The 12,638-nt window shown below is 34.1% G+C and overlaps 1 long non-coding RNA gene across 1 annotated transcript in view; it reads left to right on the plus strand.

The window, feature by feature from the left end:
- The first annotated feature begins 2,090 nt into the window (after positions 1–2,090).
- Positions 2,091–12,638, plus strand: part of LOC116871536 — a 30,140-nt gene continuing 19,592 nt past the window's right edge. Inside the window, exons 1-2 of the long non-coding RNA XR_004383419.1 lie at positions 2,091–2,217; positions 7,795–7,859. This is a non-coding gene — a long non-coding RNA (uncharacterized LOC116871536). The remainder of the gene's footprint in view (positions 2,218–7,794; positions 7,860–12,638) is intronic.

Consider the following 12,638-nt stretch of genomic DNA (forward strand, 5'->3'; position numbering starts at 1 on the left):
AGGAAATGTCTGAACTGGAAAAAATATATATATACATACATATATATATATATATATATACACACACACACACACACACATACATACACACACACACATATAACATGCTAAAACTTTAAATTACATTTTTTCATTTTATTAAATATACATTTCATTAAATCATATTTATGTCATTATATAAGGTCATCAAATAATACTGAATTCTGATTTCGGTAAAAATATGTCAGAAAGCTGTATCATTTACAAATTTGATAAACAAGGTTTCTCTATACCCAGGTTTAGCATAGAAGAAATGAGCTCAATTATTTGCTTTTCCCATTCCACAAATCAGTGCTTATTAGAAACCAACAAATTTTAGTTTGGGTAACTTTTTGCTGTGTCATCATATCATTTATTCGAGTGTCGTCTCTTTTGGTATGTCCATGACACTCCTTCAGAGCTGGACCACTTTTCATCTACATGAATGTTGAAGGCACCAACCAATGAAGTCTTTTACTTTCAGTAAAAGGAGACATATGTATAAATAATTAAACACATGCAATTGGGGGACAGTCAATGTGGAACTTAAAAAAAGAAAAACTATCGCTTATTTCCAACAGAAAACGTATACAGTAATGGTCTTTCTATATTTCTAGGAAGCTAGCACAATTGGTCCACCTATGAGAAATTACAATAACTAGACATCTGCTGAAAACACGGCAGAACAGCACACAATCTGTTTCAAATATTTTTGCATAATGTGGCTGACAGACAGTATAATAAAACAAACAATACGGGGAATAAGGTTAGTACTTTACTGACAATTAAGTATGGGTAGTTGATACTTGTAAGAAAAGACAATTCAGAAAACCAATCATAAACAAGAAGGTATTGGGAATTTAGAGCAGAATTTTAAGGAAAAAGCTCAGAAAATAATAATGAACTTCAGGAAAATATAGCATCCTGCTAATAACAAGAAGAAAGATTCATTTAGTGTACAATATGAGAGAGTTGTAAAAAGTGAATCAATGTGATTATTAAAAACAAAATAAAAATACTATAGAAAGAATATATATGTCTGAAAAAAAAAGAATATATATGTCTGTGTGTATGCGAAGACCTATCCCTTCTTTTCCTCCTGTTTTATGTTTTACCTTTTTCATATTCTTGTCAGCCCCCAGGAAAACATCTACGACACCCAACTCCTCCATGAAACTGGATAGTCTTTATTATAAGGCTTTTCATGATTTATATTTAAATTTCCAATCTATTTTACCAAAATTTACATTTTAGAATCTAGTATGCTACTTCCTCCCTTTGTGGATGAAATTTATTTATTTTCTCATCACCTTACTTAATTTGACCTGTCATTCTCCATCATTTAAACCGTCTACTTTATCTTCATAATCTTCATTTTACAGACTAAATTCCTTTCCTTGAGTATATCACCTTTATTAAAATATCTACTGGCATACATAACTCTCGATCTACCATTAGTACACAAATCACAAACTGGAGAGGAGTCATTTGAAATAAGGATGCTGACAGATTTGATTCATCTATACAGTTTTCCTATTTTATTAAAGCAAATCTATAAAGATTGATAGATTTTTCTGTGTTAATAACAAATGTGACAGTACTTGGAGGAAAATACCTACATAACAAATGTAATCTAGTCTGACTTCAGTTTTTAATATTGGGTGCTATATATTTTCAAGTTTCGCTTTCCCTCCTCCCTTCCCGGCCCTCTTTTGGACAGGCAGCGAACAAAGTCTACATGCTCCCTCACTTGGTGTGAGGTTCAAACCCCAGAAACAAATGGGAAACAGGTGCCCACAACTGGAAAGGTTGTGGCCAACATCATACTCCCCCCCCCACACACACACACAATAAAAGCCCCAAGCAGATCTCTTTTCCCTTCTCTCACAAACCATTTCAGACACATTCAGGAGGCTTACTCTGTTTTCCCCCAAAACTCTTATTTTGCTGGTAATAAACTTTTCCATTCTTTCTTCTCTGTGTTTGGCTGGCATCATCATTTTTGACATACAAACCAGATTTTGAGTGGGTTCCATGCTGCCTCTGCAGAATGTTTAAAGAGTGAGCAAGGATCTGCAGAAACTAGGACATTGCTCCCTCAGTGTGCTATCTGCAAGAGCGCTTCTGAATCTTACTTATTACTCATGTGTTGATCTCAATGGACATTTCATTTTGCAGCAGACTACCTTAAAACAGATGGTAGGTAACTTTTAAAATATTTTTTGTATTATATTTGTCATGATTTATTGAAAATGATCCATGTATTTTCTAATGATATCAAATGGAACCACGATCATTAACCAAAAAGTAGTGTGTGGGGGAGAGGATAATGGTAGTTATTAAAATCAAGAGAAGTTTGTTCTCTAAAAAAATAATGAGGTGATGGATTTTTTTTTTTTGGAAAAACTTTGAAGCCTCTAGCTTATTTTTTTCTTAAAAAAAAAAAGCTCAGCTCACTGAGAAAGGCCGAGTTTAAGTGTTCTATAATATTATTATAATATTAATTATTAGAATGGCAAATTTTAAAACATTGAAAGTTCTCATGATTTTTTAAAAAATTAATAATTGGTATTTCAGTTCTGCAAAGGAACTAGGAACTGTTTCAGAGAAGCACAGAAATCCAAAGCCAGAAGAGAATAACCCAATATTCTGACATTTTGAAGTTATTAAGAAAAGCAAGATATTGGAAAGATTGGATAAGTTTAAGCTCCAGGTAAATTTCTGGAGAATGAAAAAGAAATGTCAGCATTACCTAGTTATTCAGTTATTGAAAATATTTGCTTTTTATGAAGTGTGGTATATTTATTTTATTCCTTGACAGAGATGGGATGAAATAAAATGTAATTACAAAGGAAAACATATTTGTATAATAACTGAATGAAATATGGAACAAATAAACAATCTTGTGATATCCTGAGTTATTATGAGAATGAATCAATGAATTAATACCTATAAAGGGCACAGAACTGTATCTGGCTCATAATAAACATTCATTGTTGCCTAACATAATCAACACTGTTATCACTGTTATTATAATAAGTAAAGGAACAGGCATCAGACACCTATTGTTCTAGTCATATTGTTCGGTTAGATTTCAGTTGTGGGGATTGTCCTGGACATTTTCTGGATTTGCATTTCTTTATTATACATATTTAAATAGGTGGGGAATTAAAGATAATTAACAATTCTAATTCAATTCATTTTTTAAAAGTTGTTTACCAGCAACATAGATCTAATAATAACTATCAATTCCTTGTTAACTCTCATCCTTCTTCTTTTGTCCCCCTTTAATTAAAGTGCATCTTTAATTCTTAGATGATAAGATTAACTTTGATAATTGCTGGAACTCCCATTTTGGAGGTAACTAACAAATAAATTCAGGAAAAATTCATTTCTTGCCCCTGACCTGTGTCATCAGAGTCCAGACTAGCAATGCCAACTCTTTTTTTTTCTTTAATTTTCAGAGGTATTTTTTTTGCTTGTTTTTAGATTCCAGATATTAGTGAAATCACTGAATATTTGTCTTTTTCTAACTTATTTCACTTAGCATAATCCCCTCAAGGTCCGTCATGTTGTAGCAGATGGTAGGATTTCCTTCTATTTTATAACTGAATAGTATCCTATTGTCAACCCCTCCTCTTAAATGCCTTGTAATCCAGTAGATTAATATAACGAATTTTTAAAATTCATTTTTAACTCACGTCTTATTTTAGGAAGATTCAAACTGTGCCCTGTAACATGAATCTAATATAGTCCCTGCATTTTTTACCCTTCCACTTATAATCCTGTCCTAAAAAGAGAAAATAGATGTGCTCAGTATTTCTTACTTTCTATTATTATTCTTATTTTTTTAAGTAATCTCTACATCCCATGTGAGGCTCGAACTCACAACCCCAAAACAAGAGTCACATACTCTCCTGCTGAACCAGCCACATGGCCCCCTACTTTCTGTGTTTCTAGTGGAGGCTCAACATCTCATACTGTAGGATTTTCTACCAGCATAACACAACCTCCAGCTGAATAGTTTACTGTTTTATTTATGAGACAATAAGTGAAATTACAAAGATAATTATTTGTCTTAGAATAGTTTCCCACATTTTTTCTCATCAGTTGAGATAAGAATTTCAAAAAGCACAATTAGAATAGATTAAGATACCCTGTAGTTGTAGGTCAAATATTTAGCAAACTCAGAAATAAATTTGTATAAATGAATATCTAATCACTGAAAGCAAGCAGAGTAACTGGTTGTATTCAAAAGCCTAGGATTACACAAAGACTTATGGAAAATGATTAGGTCTGTGTCAAGTTCTGATTGTGTGCATTCCCCCTACATTAATATGTTGAAGCCCTGACCCACAAGGTGTTGGAAAGGCCTGTAGGAGGTAATTAATTTTGGATGATGTTGTGAGGGTGGACCCCCTAATGAAACCAGGGTCCTTATAGGATGAGAAAGAGGAGACAGACCATGTTCTCTCCCTGCCACGTAAAGATAACAGCAAGAAGACAGCTGTGTACAAGCCATGAAGATATCCCTCACTGGGGAGACAAATTGACTAACACTCCAGAACTTTGAGAAATAAATCCCTGTTTAAGCCACCCATTATACCGAATTGCATTATAGCAGCCAGAATTGACAAGCGCCATATGGCAGGAGTAAATAACCCCAAAAGTAATGAAATGCAATGTAATTTTAACATATTAATATCATATTTGAAAATGGGATGTTTTAGTATCTCAACAATAAAAAAAAATCAGAAAGAACAGGAAGTGGAAGATATACCACAATTTTACAAGACATCAAGTGAAAACAGTTAGTGTGTGTTGTGATCTTTTACAATTAGTTTGTAAAAAGGAAAATATTCATATCAGATATTTCTAGGCTAGAATCTAGACTCAGGAATAACCAGAATGTGAGAAATTTTCTTGAATAACTATTTACTTTTCAAAATGGATAAATACTTTGTTTTAAAATTACATATATTCTTTTCTTACCATAGCTTTCTGATTAAAAGCATATGATTATTGCAGCTACCTTAGAAAATATCAAAATATAAAAAGAAAAATAAGTTATTATATTGTGTATATTTCTTTAATTCTCTGATACACATGTATACTTTAATAAATTCAAAATATATTTAATATTTAATTTATATAAATCTCAAAATATGTAAAATCATTTTGGAAAAAATCAACTAATTGACATAAAAATTGATAATTTATTGTCAACTTCAATTTTTCATTTGCAATTTTGAAAATAGGTTTCCTGTAAATACAGTACCTTATATCTTCTAGTATTTGTATTAACTATGTGTTCTTTTTCTTGCCCATCTCTCCCAGCAGATAGGGAATATTGTGTGTGGGTTTTTTTGTAAATTAAAAAAAATTTTCATACATTAAATGACATTTCCTTACAAACATAAAATAATTTTTCCCATTTAACTTGTGTGTCTTTTAGAATTTTCTTTGTAGTATATTGTTATGTTTTCTTTCTTTTAAAGATTTTATTTATTTATTTGAGAGAGAGAGAGAGCCCACTTGTGGGCTTGGGGAGGAAGGGAGGGTGAAGGAGAGAGACAAGCAGACGTTGTGAAGAGCGTAGAGCCCTACATGGTCTGCCATTGATACCGGGACCCTGAGATCATGACTTGAACCAAAACCAAGAGTCTGATGCTCAAGCGGGGGAGCCATCCAGACACCCCACTACTTAATTTGTAATAGCTTTATATTTGTTCCATTCTATGAGTATTTCATAATATATTAGGCCTTTGTTTTTTAAATGGTTTCTATTACAGAGTAAAGGGGAAATATTATATCTTTAAGAGATCATGCTTCTATATGTTGCTTTTAAAAAAAGTTCCTAAAGTTAGAATATACAATAGAAAAGTAGAAAACCCTTTTAAAATTTTTAATTTATGTTAACAAAGACATAGCAGTTTACATTTTACCAACAATCTAGAAATCAGTTCCTTCAACCATTTCTCTTATTTGTTACATGGATCATATTTTCAAAATTATTTTTATAACATATAATGTATTTTTTGCCCCAGGAGTACAGATCTGTGAATCGTCAGGCTTACACATTTCACAGCACTCATCATAGCACATACCCTCCCCAATGTCCATAACCCAACCACCCTCTCCACACACCCATCCCCCAAGCAACCCTCAGTTTTTTTGTGAGATTAAGAGTCTCTTATGGTTTGTCTCCCTCCCTCCGATCCCATCTTGTTTCATTTTTTTTCCTTCCCTACTCCCCAAGCCACCTGTCCTGACCCTCAGATTCCTCATATCAGAGATATCATGTGATAATTGTCTTTCTCTGATTGAATCACATTTTTCACCTTTATTGTCTCAATATATTTGAAATATATATATCCCATTCTGAATTCTAATATTAATTATTTTACCTTACCTTTCCTTAAATACCAAAGGTAACCACAATATAATAAATGTTAATTACCTCTGTATAAAGCAAACTTTTGGTTTATTTCTTCTTCTGGCCCAATTTTCTCATCTTGCCATGGAAATGTGGTGTGAGGGAACTCAGTATTGCTAAATACTACATTATATCTTTTGTTTTACTATTATATCCCACTTTTCCTTTCATAAAATAATTATTAAGCGATTTTAAACTTTTGTTATCAAAGCTTACCATAAGGTTATAATAATAAAAACTGGAATCCCAAGTTCTATATAAAATCTTAATATAGGTGCATCTCATTGACTCAATCAGTAGGGGATAAGATGTTTGAAATCAGAGTTGTAAGTTCAAACCCTATCTTGGGTATAGAGATTACTTAAAAATAAAATCTTTAAAAAAATCCTAACATATACATTTAAAAAAAATATTTGTGTTACAATTGTCTTATTTAAATGAAATGAGATTATCAGTTCCTTTATTTTAAACTTTGGGTTATTTGGGTCAAAATGACTTTATTGGCTAATCTTTTAATGTTAATATTGCTCTAGAATTACAAATGAAATCCCAGGGATATGTAGGTGCTATGTAGCAATATCATAGTAATTTAACATGTGAGAGTAAAAGATAAAAATAATTTTGCTTTAGATAACCTAACCTGCGTTGTGCCATCTCACTATCACTAATAGCAAATTGCTATTTAGGGATGAAAGGGTTCTCATCGATAATTTCTGTACAAGCTAAAAATTTCATACCATTATGTATTAAGAATCACTACATTTTACTCAGAAATGGAAATGATATTTAAATGAAAAAATCTTAAGTCTTATTTTGATAGTTGGAAGATTGTCATAAATAGCAATTTCCTCCAATCTTTAGCTTAAATTACTGCATAGATACTTTGCAAAAGGGTTTCTTTTCTATCTTTCACATCAAAATCACATTTTTACTCACCAATATTTATGAGATTGGACATTTATTGGGTTCTCTAATGTCAAGCCCTTTACGAGTATTTGTGTATTTAATTCTCACATTATGTCCATGAAATAGATACTATTTCTGTACTCATTTTACTGATGAAGTCATAGGGGCCAAAGAAGACTATGACCTGTGTGTCAGGTAGCATGGTTGTCAGTTTCATAGCTGGGGGGGAGAACCACAGCAGCCTGGCTGGGGACCCCATACTCTCACCCATTCTACATTTTAGCCTCTTTAAGACTACAGTGAAACAGTGGCATAGAACTAAATAATCACAGAATGTAATCACTCCCAGCATTCTATTTACAGATTATGTAATGACATATTAATTTAATAATTATAGTTATTTGTGGAGACTAATGATATATATTTCTTTCCAGAACTAAAACATCTGGCACTTGTAATACATCAGAGGCCTGAAGTTCAAGTTATGTTATATTGGAAGGTAAATTTTAGTGTTTTCTGTATATACAAATAACTGTCACCATGATAAGAACTTCACATGATTCATATCCAGAAACTGCCCTTGCCTCCTTTTCCCTCTGCTTTCCTTGCATGATTCATTGAGCATGATTACAGTACCAATCTTAAAACACACTAGCATTGCTTTGTTTTCTCAGTTCCTTATAGAATATCTTTCATGGAAAGTAACCTTTTCCCAAGACCCAGACACAAAGATATATACACTCACATCACTGAAGTACCCATTTCTAATACCTACTGGCTAGCATTGATTTTTAAGACACATTTCAAAGAAGACATGGCCCTCCCCCAACACACACACACACACACACACACGCACACGCACACATACACACACACACAGAGTCAACTAGATGTAAAAGTTCTCTTGAATTTCATTATTGGTATATTTGCTAATATTTTCCTTTTTTGCTCTAGGTTCAGGTATCACTTCTCCAATTCCGTTATTCCTCTATTCTCTGTTAGGATGGAGAAAAGCAGTACCTTCATACAACCCAGATAACTCCAGTCTGATTTAAAAGTTCATCCTTAGCTTTTACTCAACCTCTGCCCTTTTATTGTGAACTAATTCTATATATACTTGTTATTCAAGCTCTTGTCCCCAGACTGGAACACATTCCATGTAGCTAATCCAGAGAGGTTTTTGTTTTTAAAGACTTTACTTATTTATTTATTTGAGAGAGAGAGTGTGTGTGCACGTGTGTGAGTGGGATAAAGGCAGGGGCAGGGGGAGAATCTCAAAGAGAGCCACCTTAGTGGGGCTCAATTTCAGGATCATGAACGTGCCAAAACCAAGAGCTGGAGGTTTAATGGACCGAGCTACCCAGGCACCTCCAGAGAGTTTTATTTAATGACCATTTGTTGGGGGATTTCTCTTTAGAAGCAAGAGATTCCAGGTATTTTAAGTATTTATCAGTTTTTGTTGTCTTCTTCAGGATCATGGTAACCAAATTGAACTGCTAGAAATGAGAATTAAACAGAAATACAGAAATAATATTTGTTTCTAGTCCATCCAAGTAATCCTACTATTTGTCTTATGGAATATAATGAATATAAAGGAATTAAAAACAATTTGCTTACATTCTATTTACCAGGTGTTCTCCTCCTCCAGGTTAAAAAAAATCAAAGCAAATGCAAACATTTCTCATTAATAACATTATGAATATTATAATAAAATTAAATATTTCCTGGGTAGGATTTTAAATGATCACAGTTGCTTAAAATATTATATATATCATTAACTTCTTGTATATTGATTTCAATATACTATATAAGCAGAATTATTTTTGAAGTTGCATGGATATTGAATTTAATATTAAATATCAATGTATTTTTTTAAAGATTTTATTTATTTGTCAGAGAAAGAGAGAGGGAGAGAGATCAGGAGCACAAGCAGAGGGAGCAGGAGGCAGAGGGAGAAGTAGGCTTCCCACTGAGTAAGGACTCCCATGTGGCACCAGATCCCAGGACCCTGGGATCATAACCTGAGCCAAAGGCAGAGGCCTAACTGACTGAGCCACCTAGGCATCCCAAATATCAATGTATGTTTGTGAACTATGTGATTTCTGAAAACCCGGAAGACTCAGTAGAATGCTATACAAAGAATTCTATTCTACTGTTATTCTCTTGTTCATATTTATTTACTGGGATATTTCATTTAATGATTGTTTAAATCCAATCAAATTCTTTAAAAACTAGTGTATAAATCCAGTTTTTTAAATCAAATTTTTATATACAACTATCTTTAAAAATAAAATAGAATGAAATTAAAGAATCAAGGAGAAAGGTATATTAAAAAGTAATAACATATAAAGTTGTTTGTCTTTTTTTTTTTTTTTTTTTTTTTTTAATCCACAAGAAGCCATATGGCAAGATAAGATTCAGAGTGACAGCATTCGGTTAAAATCAAAGTGCTGACTTAGATATTTCTGAGATTTAACAATTTATTTGAATGGGAACTCATTGTCTTCTCTTAACTAACCAAACCAAAATCTTTTTATTCCCCCCCTAATCTTTGTATGATTTGTGAGGAAAAGAAGTGGACATTTTGCTTTGTATAGAGTGGTAGAAGAGAAATATTGACAGGGCAACAGCTAGGATTTTCATTTTTAATTCTCAAAATCCCAGTATACAAGAACAGAAAACAAAGAGGAAAAAAAAAATTAACCTAGGCATTACATTCCTTAATCCAAAATGAATACTAATAAATGCACATTGGTTTTCAAAAAGTCATATATTAAATGATAATATGTGTAAAGTGGTTATAACTATGCCTAGTACATTTTAAGTCCCAATAAACATTAGTTATATTAATAAAAACAACCAGAAGCATGTAATCTCATATTAAAAGGTTTTGTGTTGTTTAGTGAATTAATTCATTAGTGTTGTAAGGCAGAAAATTATCAGTAACAAGAATCCTAGCTGTTTTACTAACTATACAGTTAAAATCACACTGTGGAGGAATGGTCAGAAAGTGACCGAAAAAATCGCATGAGTTTTACAAATCCCATGTCTGCTTAACTCTGACATCATACAGGTCAATGCTATTGCACCTAAGAGAAGGATGATTCCTGGTGCTCTATTGCTCAAGGTCCTACTCTCCTTTAATGTAGCACATGATACTTTCTTAAGAGCGACTGCACCCACATGCCTTCCTTTTTCCTAGAACCATAAATGAACAATCTCTGCCCGTGCAGTGCACTCAGGCCCTAGACCTTCTTGCCTTACTCAAGGACACCACTCCATTTATGTTTGTTCACACTTTCCCTTCTAGAATATCTCCTGTTTCCCATCTTCTAAAATATCCTTGTTGATGTCAAAACAATATCATTTCTTCCTTTTGAACAAAATAAATTCTGCAAACTTTTAAAATTCCATTTGCCTCACTACTGGTCGATTTCTTTGCTGTTCCTTAAAATTTGTTTTAATTATATATTATATATAGAGAGATAGATAGATATCTTTATCTATGTATGTATATATGTATGTATATGTGTATGTGTGTGTGTGTGTATATATATATATATCAAGGATCATCTATAAATACTCTTTAATTCCTGTCAGAAACTGCAACAGTCTGATCTGAATCTGCATTCCAACTTACTTTCCCATTGCTCATTCCAGTCAATGACAACATATCAGCACTATTTCAAAGGGGTGTCTCTCTCCTCTTTGATTGAATACTGCCTTGGTTTTCCTTGGCCTCATATATCCCTCCTGTTCAGTTCTAGTCTCTTTGCTGGTTCTTCCACTTATTCTAATTTTGGAGGAGTTCCCAAATGCACAGGCCTGAGCCTTCACCTGTTTTCATTCTATAGGGCCCTGTTTTGGGGAGGAGTTAAGATGGTGGAGAAGTAGCAGGGTGAGACTACTTCAGGTACCAGGAGATCAACTAGATAGCTTATCTAAAGATTGCAAACACCTACAAATCCAACCATAGATCGAAGAGAAGAAATAGAGCAATTCTAGAAACAGAAAATCAACCAATTTCTGAAAGGTAGGACTGGCGGAGAAGTGGATCCAAAGTGACAGGAAGATAGACTGCGGGGGGAGGGGCCGGCTCCCAGCAAGTGGTGGAGCAATGGAGCACAAAATCAGGACTTTTAAAAGCCTGTTCCGCTGAGGGACATTGCTCCAGAGGCTAAACTGGGATGAAGCCCATGCGGGGTCAGCGTGGCCTCAGTCCCGCAGGGTCACAGAAGGATTGGGGGTGTCTGAGTGTCACAGAGATTGTAGGTATTAGAACGGGAAAGCTGGCTACAGAGACAGAGCCGAGGAGTGAGCTCTCAGCTCGGGATTACCTTGAACCAGTCGAAGGCTCGGTGAGCTCGGAGTGCGGCCAGAAGCCAGGGAGACAGGAGTAATTGGGCGCTATTCTCTGAGGGCACACTGAGGAGTGGGGCCCCGAGCTCTTGGCTCCTCCAGGCTGGAGACTGGGAAGCCACCATTTTCATTCCCGTCCTCCAGAACTCTATGGAAAGTGCTCAGGGAACAAAAGCTCCTCAAAGCAAACCCAAGTGGATTACTCAGCCCGGCCCCTGGTAAGGGCGGTGCAATTCTGCCTGGGGCAAAGACACTTGACAATCACTACAACAGGCCCCTCCCCAGAAGATCAACAAGAAATCCAGCCAGGACCAAGTTCACCTACCAAGGAGTGCAGGTTCAATACCAAGGAGAGCAGCGGAATTCCAGAGGAGGAGAAAGCAAAGCACAGAACTCATGGCTTTCTCCCCATGATTCTTTAGTCTTGCAGTTAATTTAATTTTTTTTCTTTTTCAATTTTTTTTCTCTTCTTCTGCTATTTTTTTTAACTTTTACCCTTTTCTTTTTTAACGTTTTTTAACTAGTTTATCTAATATATATATATATATGTATATATATATTTCTTTTTTATATTTTTTCTTTATTAATTTTCTTTTTTTAATTGTTTCTTTTTTTTTTTAAATTTTCTTTCTGAACCTCTTTTTATCCCCTTTCTCTTCCCCCGCCCCCACGATTTGGGATCTCTTCTGGTTTGGTTAAAGCATATTTTCCTGGGGTCGTTGCCACCCTTTTAGTATTTTACTTGCTCCTTCATATACTCTTATCTGGACAAAATGACAAGGTGGAAAAATTCACCACAAAGAAAAAGAACAAGAGGCAGTACCAAAGGCTAAGGACCTAATCAATAGAGACATTGGTAATATATCAGATCTAGAGTTCAGAATGATGATTCTCAAGGTTCTAGCTGGACTCGAAAAAG

Source organism: Lontra canadensis, unplaced genomic scaffold, assembly GCF_010015895.1.
Source record: "Lontra canadensis isolate GAN:19392208 unplaced genomic scaffold, GSC_riverotter_1.0 scaffold26, whole genome shotgun sequence".
In the NCBI taxonomy this organism is placed as follows: Eukaryota; Metazoa; Chordata; class Mammalia; order Carnivora; family Mustelidae; genus Lontra; species Lontra canadensis.